The sequence below is a fragment of the Elephantulus edwardii genome, unplaced genomic scaffold, assembly GCF_000299155.1.
Source record: "Elephantulus edwardii isolate Elephantulus edwardi_28Jun2011 unplaced genomic scaffold, EleEdw1.0 scaffold00564, whole genome shotgun sequence".
Taxonomy (NCBI): domain Eukaryota; kingdom Metazoa; phylum Chordata; class Mammalia; order Macroscelidea; family Macroscelididae; genus Elephantulus; species Elephantulus edwardii.
The window spans coordinates 150,113-161,383 of record NW_006400314.1 but is presented as its reverse complement, the minus strand read 5'-3'; the positions used below and the strand labels follow the sequence as shown (position 1 = coordinate 161,383).

The 11,271-nt window shown below is 44.8% G+C and overlaps 1 pseudogene; it reads right to left on the bottom strand.

Annotated features, from left to right (window-relative positions):
• Positions 1–9,136: 9,136 nt before the first annotated feature.
• LOC102863099 lies at positions 9,137–10,159 on the bottom strand (annotated as a pseudogene).
• Between the last annotated feature and the right edge of the window lie 1,112 nt (positions 10,160–11,271).

The following is an 11,271-nucleotide window of genomic DNA, read 5'->3' as shown; positions in this document are numbered from 1 at the left end:
GTTGATTATGGAGTCAAGCAAATGAAAGCTGTTAACAATCTCTTCACCATTTATCATAATGCTGCCAATCAGCCCAGTGGTAAGAATGTTTTCTTGATGTTAAGCTTCAGTCCATATTGAAGATCTTCTGCAGCAAGCCCTTCAGGTCCTCCTCAGTTTCATGAAGCAGGATTGTGCCATCTGCATAGCCTTTGTTAATACACAGAGATCTCTGGTAGTCTAATGGTAAGAAGTTTCACTGCCAACCCAAAGGCAGACGGTTTGAATCCACCAGCTGCTCCACAAGAGAAAGAAAACTTGCTGGAGGGTCAACTATGAGTCAGTTCCAACTTGCTGGCACCCAACATTAATACCAACCCAAGGCCTGATCGCAGTCCTAAAGACCTTTTTATGACTTGGTGGATTCATGTGAAACACTAGAGCAGCTTTTCTGATGGGCAGGGCAGTCCACTTGTTCCACGAAATTCTGAGGACAGTTCTTACACAGACTCCTGCCTTTACAACAAACTTCCCCACACCATGTTAACAAAGAGAACTCTGGTGACAATTTTGTCTTCAGTTTCACTGATTCTGTGCTCCATCTCATCAACTCTGCTCATATGTCCCTCCATCATGTCGATGGCCTCTGAAACATTGGACCTTATATTTTGAATGGTGGATTCTTGTTTTTTTCAGTGCCGCTAATGCCTCATTTGTTTTCTCTGCAATGTTTTGCATTGTTTTTTTTGAACTCCTGGTCTTTGTTTCTAGTATCCTGTAATTCATCAAGTTTGTCTTTCATCCATTGGATATATTCAGTCACTCCTTTTTTAAATTCCAAAGAGAACTCTTAGTGGAAAAAACTATGAACTCCTCAGAGTTCTAGCTGAAAGATATTCAATCACAAGGTAGGCACTTGTGGATAGGAAGGCTCTCAGAAAAGCGGACCTAAGCCTCCTTAGACAAAAACGATAACCATAGATGGCCCCTATGTATCTGAGGAAGTCTATGTCGGTCAAACCTCACCGGCACAATTCTGCCTTCCCTAACTACAAACTGACCTGGTCAGACATTGCACATCATACACATTTAAAATAGCCCAGACAAACTTCTCAGACCATAAAGAACCAGACCGGCCTAGACAAATACATCACATCCTACACAGGCAGAACCAGTCCACACAAATATAATCCTCAAAGGAAATGGGATAGATCCGTGTGACAAGCAATGTATATGAGCTTTGTAAGCAAACCAGTATAAAATAAAAAAATTAATTTTTTTTAAAAATAATAGTCCTCAAATGATCAACAGTGTAAATAAATACCACAGGTCATACATTCTGGTTTAGACGTAATATCTCAGTGTGGGGAGGCAAAGAGAAATTGTGTAATTTCCTGAAAGGCATTTCTATATCCTCCCAATGGCCAAGATGGATATATGCTCCCCAGTACTTCCAAATTCTGTCTACTGATTCAGTGCTGCTTCCTGCGTTCCAGGGACATGTCCTAATTCCTAGCCCCACAATGCCCAAACACTCCTGTATAGTAACAAGGATATAGTGAGAAGGGGCTAGCTACTAAGCATCCATTTCCTGAGAGCCAAGAACATGGAACAGGGGTGCTGGCTCACTCACAGCACACAGACACAGGGGCAGCACTGGACAAGGGGTGCGTGTTAACTAAGTGGGAAATAAGTGGTATACAGGCCAACTTCTTTATCTCACAAATATTTTCTTTACCTCACATGGTTTTGAGTGTCCCAACAGCATACCCACAAAGCTAAGGCCATGGTGCCACTCTTTTAGAGAAGAAGAATCTGACAAAGGTCATGCAGTTGGGTCATCCCACAGCTTCACTCAGACCTAGACATCCTCACATGCAATCCACTGAGGTGCTCTTCCGATACAGGCTGTTGAATGTGATCCCTCTTCATCAACACCCAAAACCCTAAGTCTAACTATGGTCACAGGGTGAGGGGTACTCCTGGTAGGTGAGATGGTACCGGAGTGGCAGGAAATAATACTCTGAACACGGGCCAGTAGTGGGACGATGTACAGTAAGATCAGGAAGCTTCTGCCATCTTGTCCTTAACTGCAAGCAGGGCTGAGTTGGGCCTGGCCCTCACCAACTCTGCACCTGCCCTATTTTCCTTCACTATCCAGGCAAGATCCCAAGGCCACCACAGGCTGTCAGTGACGTCAAGAGATGTACAAATCCCGGGGAAAAGGTCATGGTGAGAGGAGGGACATAGAACCTTCATGGCTCAACCTCAAATCCAAATTCCGCAAGGCAGCATTCAAGAATGTGGCGTTCTTACTGTTCCTTCCCCCAAAGACCACCACCACAGGAATACTCAGAACCCAAAGCAGCCCAGGCCTCGAACACTAGACCAGCTCTCCGACTTCCTCACACCCAAGGCATGCTGTCTAGAAACATTTTGCTTTAACTACATTCCATCTCTGTAAAAGGTGGGGAAGAGAACACCTGGAGAATCAATACCTTCTTATGGAAGCAAGAAAGGAGTGGACAAGAGTAAGAGCACATGTGGTCTAAGAAACTGACCCAGCTGGCATCTGAGCTTACCCACTATGAGCTGTGTACTGTGTACAGGCAGTCTTTTATTAGCTTAATGAGGCAAGAGCTACAATCATCATTCCTGATTTGCAGATAATAAAACCAAGGCTTGGAAATGTGCTAGAAACCAATACCCATGTTGGAGTACAGCTAGACACGCTCTTCTTGTCAGGGACCTTACCATTGCTCTGCTTCAAGGCACCAAGGCCTATATAGCACAGCCAGCCTGGGAGCATCTTCCAGCCACTGCTTCCTTAACCTCTGCTAAAGGCTGCAGCCTAGTCCAGGTGCACTTAGACCCTGGCCAGAGACAGGGTGAGGGGCTGCAGTTTCAGTGTGACCCAAACCACAGTCCTGTCCAGAGCACTACACTAGACTGCTGCCTCACCACCTGGAGACAGCTGAGCTATTATCCCTGCTGCCAAGCACCAGGAGCACAAACAGTACAGGTACTTTGGATTAAAATGTTGCCACAAATGACGGCAAGCAAGATCATCAATTTAAAAAGTGTGTGGCAACGTGTAAACACTGTCTAGCTACATCACGCAGAATTCCTTAAATTCAAGTGGTTGAGCCATGATTTCTGGAGGGTAATAGTCAATACCACTTTGATGGTGTTCACCAAGAAAGGAGCACCAATACACAGGTCCTTCACAAAAAACTGCCATACGCTGGGTCACTGTATATAGTTACAACAAACTAACATCTACTATGAAATGACTCACGTAATGTCAAGAAACCAGCAGGCTGCCTTAGTCATCATGAATAAACAAAATTATCCAACTCCTAAAAAAGCAGACCCAATGAATACCCCAAAAAGAGAGAACCAGAAGAAATATGTTGACGTGGAGTTATTTGAACAGCTACAGAAGAAAATGCAAATGATGGAAGAAACAATGGAAGCCATTAAGAGCAAATACCCCAGAGAAATCCAGAAGAAATATATTGATAAGGAGCAATTTGAACAGCTACAGAAGAAAAAGCAAAAACATGCTAGAGTCCAAAGTCTGCCCTGACTCACCACCATTCCCCAGATACTATTCATATCTGAACAGCTATATCTCCCTCAGCCCTGTCAGAGGATACAAACCAGAGGAGATTCAATCAAATTATTAAGAACATTTTGATCTATATTTTTTATCAATTCTTTTTTTCCCTATTTGCTTTAAGTTAGGAGTTCTAATGGCACTTTGTAAGAAAGAGGCCCTATTTAGCTGCATAAAAATTTCCAGGTACATGTACATACACGCACACACTCTAGTTAATCTTAAGTATTTGGGACATGTGTTTTTCAAACTAATTAGCACATGGCTAATTCAATCTTTCATAAGTGACAATACAATTCCTACTGCTAGCTTTTAATTTTCATTTTCAAAAGCCACATTTAAAAAAACACACATAAAAACCTAGTACCATTGAATCAATTTCAACTCACAGAGACCTTCCATTAGGTTTCTGGGGCTGTAAAACCTAACAGGTGGAGAGAACCCATCCTCTTTCACAGAGTGCCTGTGGTTGTGGTATACCATGGAGTCAGAACTGACTCAAAGCTGACCCTCCAGTGGGTTTTCAGAGGCAGTAAATGGCACTGTAGGAGACTGTCCATCCTTCTCCCATAAAGCTATGGATGGATTCAAACCAAGTGCTTTTGGGACTGCAGTGCAGTTCCTTACCACTTGGCCACTACCGTTAATTGATTATAGTCTGTTATCGATTACTGCCAACCTTTTGGCTTACAGACCAAAATTTAACCTATTAGACTCCCAGAGTTCCTTATTAAAGAAATAATCTTTAATAGTCTGTAATTCCTTCATAGGGTCACTATGAGTCACCCAGTGGACAAAAAGCGATGCTACCAAGCCAAAGGTGGGTGAGTTTTAATCCGAAGCCCTCGGGCCCATCTTTCATTGTTTTTGTTCAAACTTTCTTCTAGGTCATATAGCCCTGGTGTGTCCACTTGTCGTACAGCGGTAACTTGTGCTTGCTGTGAGGCTGAACACTGTGACACTAATGTGTCAAATGCGTTAATGGTTGGTTACCCAATGTGGACAGTGTGGGGTGGAGCTCCCCAATTAAAACAAGCTTGGAAGCAGGAGTGGCATCCACTTCCCTAATAGCTTGCCTCCAGAAACCCTATGAACCTGGAGAGAGGATGAAAGACACACAAGCGTCGAGGACTCTCCTTCATAGGGTCACTATGAGTTGCCTGTGACTTGACAGCACTTAACAACAACAACAACAGGCTGTAATAAATTAGTTGTAGGCTCTAATAATGCACAAACTGAAGTTCACACAGTAAATTAAGGAAGAGCAGATATATGCTTAGGCAAAGAGTGAATTATTTAACATAGCTCTTCTGGTAGTTGTCTTTGTAACTAACATTTACCAGATGGCTGGATGAGATTATACAAATGAGGTGCTAATACTTTAAGTAAGGTGTATGACATTCTTGTTGGGGTGTTGTTTTTGTTTGTCATGGAGTTGGAGCTGACTCTAGTGGGTTTTCAGAGGCTGTAAATGTCAAAGGAGGAAAATTCTCATCTTTCTCCCATGGAGCAACTGGTGGAATTGAACCTTGTCGATCTGAGTAAGAAGCACAACTCCTTAACACTAGGCCACCAAAGCTCCTGACTACAAATTACCCTCTAGTGGGTTTTGAGACACAATAAATCACATGGGAGGAGAACGCCCATCTTTCTCCAAGGAGTCCCCGGTGGAGTTGAGTGGTCAAAGAGGTACATTTGTGGGTTAGTAGAGCAACCTCCTACAGAGCACACCACCAGAACTCTCTATCTTGACTATGTTGTGCTGTCAAGTCGGACCAGACTCTTAGCTGACGCTGACCCTCTAGCAGGTTGTCAAAGGCTGTAAATCCCACGAGAAAAGACTGTTCATCTGTCTCCTGCAGAATAACTGGTGGATTTCAACTGAGTACCTTCTGATTGGAAGTGCAACTCTTTACTATCCCACTCGGTCACCAGAGTTCCCTATCACATATATTTTGTTAGGTATCACTGAGCTGAGTGAGACTCTTGCCATATTCAGTGCTATCCTCACCATCTCCAACACACTTGAGGCCACTGTTATAGCCACTATATCAATCCATCTTTTTGTAAGGCTTCTTCCCTTTTGCTGACGTTTCTAAGTATGATGTCCTTCTCCAAAGACTAAGCCTTCTTGACAACACACTTGAAGTATGAAAAACAGTTTCACTATCCTTGCCTCTAAGAAGCACCTTGGTTTCACTTTCTCTAGAACAGTGCTTGCTGCTTGTTCACTTGGCAGTCTGTAGGATATCCAGTACTCCTCTCCAACACAACTCAAAGGCTTCTATCATCTTTAGTTATCATCCAATTATCAGGTGCCTAAAAAGCAACTAAGAAGGCCATGGCTTGGATAACGCACACCTTAGTCTTTAAATTCACAAGATTACTTTTCAGTTGTCTAGAGAGGCCCTGACAGAAGATTTCCCAATGTAATTAGTCTTTTGACTGCTGGTATCAAAGGTGTTGATTCAAATGAAAAGAAATCATTGACATCGTTAATCTTTTCTCCATCTGTAATGATGTTACCTATTGGTATGGTGATGAAAAGTTTTTGTTTTCTTGATGTTGAGATGTAATTTATACTGAAGGCTGTCATCCTTAATCCTTGATCTTCTTCAGCAAGTGTTTCAAGATCTCACTTTCAGCGAGCAAAGTTGTGTCATCTGTGTAACAGGTTGTTGATGAGTATTCCTTCAATCCTGATGTCACATTCTTCTACTTGAAGTCTGGCTTCTCAAATTGTCTGCTCAGCATGTAGAATAGCAGAAGATGACTCTTACTGACAGGATTAGCTAGTTCTGCCATCTTGGTAGATTATCTGGAAGCATTTGAACAAGCTATTATATACTATTTCCTTTGATTTAGCAAACATATAAATTAAGAAAAAGGCCACCCTAAGAATGTTTATCTCCATAGTGTTCTAGCAGAGTTAACTAAATGTCCACTGACTAGATACTGCATAAGTAAATAATAAAAGAATAGCATGCTATTCAGTCAGTACAAACCATGTAAGTAAATGTTTACTGACAAAACCAAATGGAAAGAACTCATTGCCAGTCAAGTCAGAACCAACTCATAATTGGCCCTCCAAAGGATTTTCAAGGCTATAAATCATATGGAAGGAGACTGCCCATCTTTCTCATGAGGAGAAAATGCTAGATTTGAACTATCAGAGAGGCACTGTCTTTGGATTAGCAGCACAAAAGTTTACAGATTAGGCCTCTAGAGCTCCTTAAGTAGGAAGTTTCTTCTTGTTTTTGCATACCATTGAGACTAGTATGACTCACAGTGATGATGAGCAACAGATCTGAGCCCTGTGCTATCCTGTGCCATCCTCATCATCTCTGATATACCTGGGCAAAGAGCTCATAAAAATAAGCTCAGTTATCTGGAGAATAGTCATGAGCACAGAGTACATTCATGAGCATATCCCAGGAACTCTTGTCTCCTAGGCAGGGCCCAAGTCCTCCAGTCTTTACAGGGTAGAGTCATCACTGAGAGGCTGGGATGCATTGGGGTCTCTGAGCATGGGGAGGGCAGGTTTGGAGAGTTGAGAAGTCTGACTGTGATGACACATGAAAACATGTGCAGGAACCCCCAGAGAGAAGGCCTCCACAGTGCAGGCAGCTAGATTTGGGTGGGGGATTGCTGGGGCATTTTAGACACAGCTTTTCTCATTATTTGTGATTATCAATGAGATTGACACAGGATAGAGCACGGTTTAGGGCTGTTGTACATAGGGTCGCTATGAGTCGCAAACGACTCGACGGCACATAACAACAACAACAAAAACAGTGGTGTTTGAGTATTCTATAAATTCTAAATATAAGTCCCTTATCAGACACATCATTACCAAATATTTTTCCCCAGTCTGTGGCTTCCCTTTTCACCCTGTTGGAGAAGTTTTTGGATATGCATAAGGATTTGATTCTTAGAAGGTCCCATTCATCTATTTTATCCTCTCCTGGTTGTAGGTTTTTCAGAATGCTTAGAAGACTATTTGAGTGTCACTTCTTCAGTAAAACCTGATTCACATCTGATGCAATTTTGTTCTGGTAGTTTGGGGCTAACCTTGCCCTTGCAAAAGTGACAGAAAAGCCTGTGCACTGAGCCCGGGCCACCGAGCCATCGCCATTTTTCTCCTCCCCTATGGCTGTCAGACAAGGCATTGATCGCTTGTCTGGCCACTCCTTTACCAGCTCGAGTCACCACTTCCACAGCTGCTGCCTCCTCAGTGTGGCCTGATGTTACCAGAGCCCACGTCAGTCATGGGAGCCAGTTGGGCCCAGGTAGACAGAGTACTGTGACCCCACAGCCCAGCTCCCAGGACCACAAAGGTGCCACTTGCTATTCTTTTTCCAAATGTTGTAGATGTTGAGTTAAAGTGTTTATTTTGGCTTCTTCTTCTTTTTTTTTTTCTTTACAGGTTTCCCATCAGTCTTTAATGCCTTTGCGCTGCACAATGACAAGTCATAGGTTTAATTCTTGGGTTGGCAGTGGAAATGTACAAAGGGCTGAGCTCAAATGGCCTCCAGAAACAGACCCCTGCTCCGACTCCCCCAACCCTCGAGGTCCTTCTAGACTTCAGTATGACCCCCTCCAAAGAGCAGCGGCTGTTCTGGACTGGCTTCATCTGAGGGCACACCAACTTCACATGGAATTATAAAAACATATTTACAGATGTTCCACAATGCTCCTGTAATCAGAAGCAAAGACCCTTTTATCAAAAGGGATTCTATCTAGGGCTGTGCATAATTCAAAAGGATCAGATCCCCTTGAAAAAGAGTCCAGAGTCCTTTAGTTCAGAAGAGAAGGAAAACACTTCCCGAGCTCCTAGGAAGGCCAGGTGGGCCCAAAGAGCACCTTACCGAGAGGCGCAAGTGTGACTCTGAAGTCAGCAGGTTTGGCCTCACCAACACCAGTGTCCCAGGGCCCCCAGATCCTCCAAGGAGGCTATGGTGCAACTCGCTGGTGTGAGGTGGGCTCCCTTGGTCCTGTTGGAGCGAGAGGTATTGTTTGTGGGTGCGGGCTAGGCAGTTCTGCAGAAAGGGTCTAGGTTCTCAATTTGAGATGGCAAAAAAAGCCAGGATTCTGTAGGGGAAGAGCAAGGCGTGGGAGACAGCACAGAATAAAACACAAACTGAGCACACCACAGACGCTGAGGAGTGTGCAGGGTCTGGCAACTGAGACAGCAGGAAACCGGAAGGAAGCCAAGTCACTACAGAGGACTCAAGTCCAACCGGGCGCTGGCCTCTTGCCCTGATGGGGACTGAAGAGGCCAACGGACAGGGCTACAAGGGCCCACAGGGACAGACAGGAGGACCTGTTCCTGCTGTCCCCACCACCTGCCATGCCACCCTATCGCTTGAAAAACCACTGCAGTCTGTGTACGACTTTGAAAGATTGTAATATATTCTCTGGAAAACATTCAGCAGTACGAAAGCCCTCCCGCCCGCTCGTGGGCCCACACTGGTGGAATGATCTGGAAATCCTTGAGCTCTGAAAGGTCCCTGGTCAGTCCTCGGGGAATGCAGGTGGCTATACAGGAAGAACCTGTTCAAGTACGGTTCTTGACATCTGGGGAATCCTTTCAGGGAAGATCACTTCAAACTCAATAATTAGGTCCCCGCATTCTCGGGCGTTTTAGGGAGGGGCAGGCCTTCTCCAGGTACTTTTCGTCGCGTGCCAGGTCTGATGGCATCTTTGAACACGACGGCTATGGTCCTGCCGTCCAGAGTGGGGACATTCACCGTGCAGCCACACAGAGCCTCCCGAAGGCTGATCCTGGATGGGTAAATGACATCAGAGCTGTCTCTCTTGAAGATGTTGTGTGGTTTGTCCTTTAAAACAAAGATGATGTCAGCTGGAATGTTGTTGGAGGTCTGGTCTCCTTCCTTTGGAAAGGTGATTTTGGTCCCTTCTTTCCAACCCCTCTTCACTTCAATGGTCAAGATCTTGTTTTCGTTGCAAATGCTTTTTCCGTTGGGGTTCAGCCGCTTGTGGGAGATCTTCATTTTTTTGGTGCAGCCGCTGTAGATCTCTTCAAGTAAGACCCTAAGGTCGTGGGAGACGGGAGGGTATTGCTTCTTTAGAGTGGGCTCCTGGGTGGCGCGGGAGTGGCCACAGTTCATATTGGTGAAGCCTCCCATGCCCATGGGGAAGCCAGAGAACGGGTCATCGATGTCCATGCCTTCTTCCCCGTTCTGCTGCCCAAAAAAGTTATCAAAAGGGATTGCTGCCACCGAAGAACTCCGCAAACATAGCATGTGGGTCTCCATGGAATGTGTAGCTGAAAGAGGTCCCGTTAGTACCACTGCTGCTCCCGCCGCTGGAACCGCCACCCTTCAGGCCTTCCTCCCGGTAGCGGTCGAAGATCTCGCACTTGCGCGGGTGGCTGAGCACGTCGTAGGCCTCGTCGATCTCCTCGAGCTTCTCCTCGGCGCCAGGCTCCTTGTTCTTGTCCGGGTGGTAGCGCAGAGCCTGGCTGCGGTAAGCCCGCTTGATCTCCTCGTCCGAGGTGCCACGGGACAGGCCCAGCGTCCGGTAGTAATCCTTACCCATGGCCTCCGCCTACCGTCCCCCGGCTTATTCTTCTTTTTTGACATGCTTTTGCTATAAATTGACCTTAGAGTACTGCTTTGCCTGTGTTCCAAAGATTCTGGTATGTTGTCACGTTTTCATTTTCATCTGTTACAAGAAATTTTGAATTTTTTTTCCACTTTATATTGTTTTGTGTACAAAATACGTATAAATTGCACATCATTCATGTACACTGTGTTTCACTCATTTCTACATTCGCACTGTCTTTCAAACAGTCATCCACGTACATAGTATTTTATAAAACTAATCACCACTGATCTATGTCTACTATCACTCTGTCTTTTCATCCTCATTGGATTTCCCTCAATTCCTTCACTCCTCCCCTGTGCTATTCTATCAATCCGTCTCATCTGGGGTCTTCCTCTTCTGTGCTGTCCCTCCACTCTTCCGAGCATGATGTCCTTCTCCAAGGATCAGTCCCTCTTGGCCACGTGCCAAAAGTATGTGAGACGGAGCTTCAAAATCCTCGCCTCCAAGGAGAGACTTGGTTTTGCCTTCTCTAAGACAGACCTACTTGTTTTCTTGGATGTCCACTGTATGTTCAAGACTCTTCTCTAGCATTACAACTCAAAGACATTAATTCTTCTTCTGTCATCCTTAGTCAGAGGCTCTCTGATGCATACAAAGTAACTGCCAAGACCATGGCACCTTAGTCTCTAGACTGACACTGCTGCTCTCCAGTACTCTAGAGAGGTCCCTGACCGTGGATTTTCCCAGAACAATTCGTCTTTTGATTTCCTGACTGCTGATGCCAAGAGTGTTGATGGTGGACCCAAGCAAGCTGTAATTGCTAACAACCTCAATCTCTTCTCCACCAATCATGGTATGTCCATTGGCCCAGTGGTGAGAATCTTTCTTGATGCTGAGCTTCAATCCATAAAGAAGACTACAGTCCTTCTACAGTAAGTGCTTCAGATCCTCATCAGTTTCACCAAACAAAGTTGTGTCATTTGAATAACGTAGGTTGTTGATGAGTCTTCCTCCAGTCCTGATGCCACATTCCTCCTCATAAAGCTCAGCTTCCCAAATGATCTGATCTGCATACAGATTGAAAAGATATGGAGACAGGACGT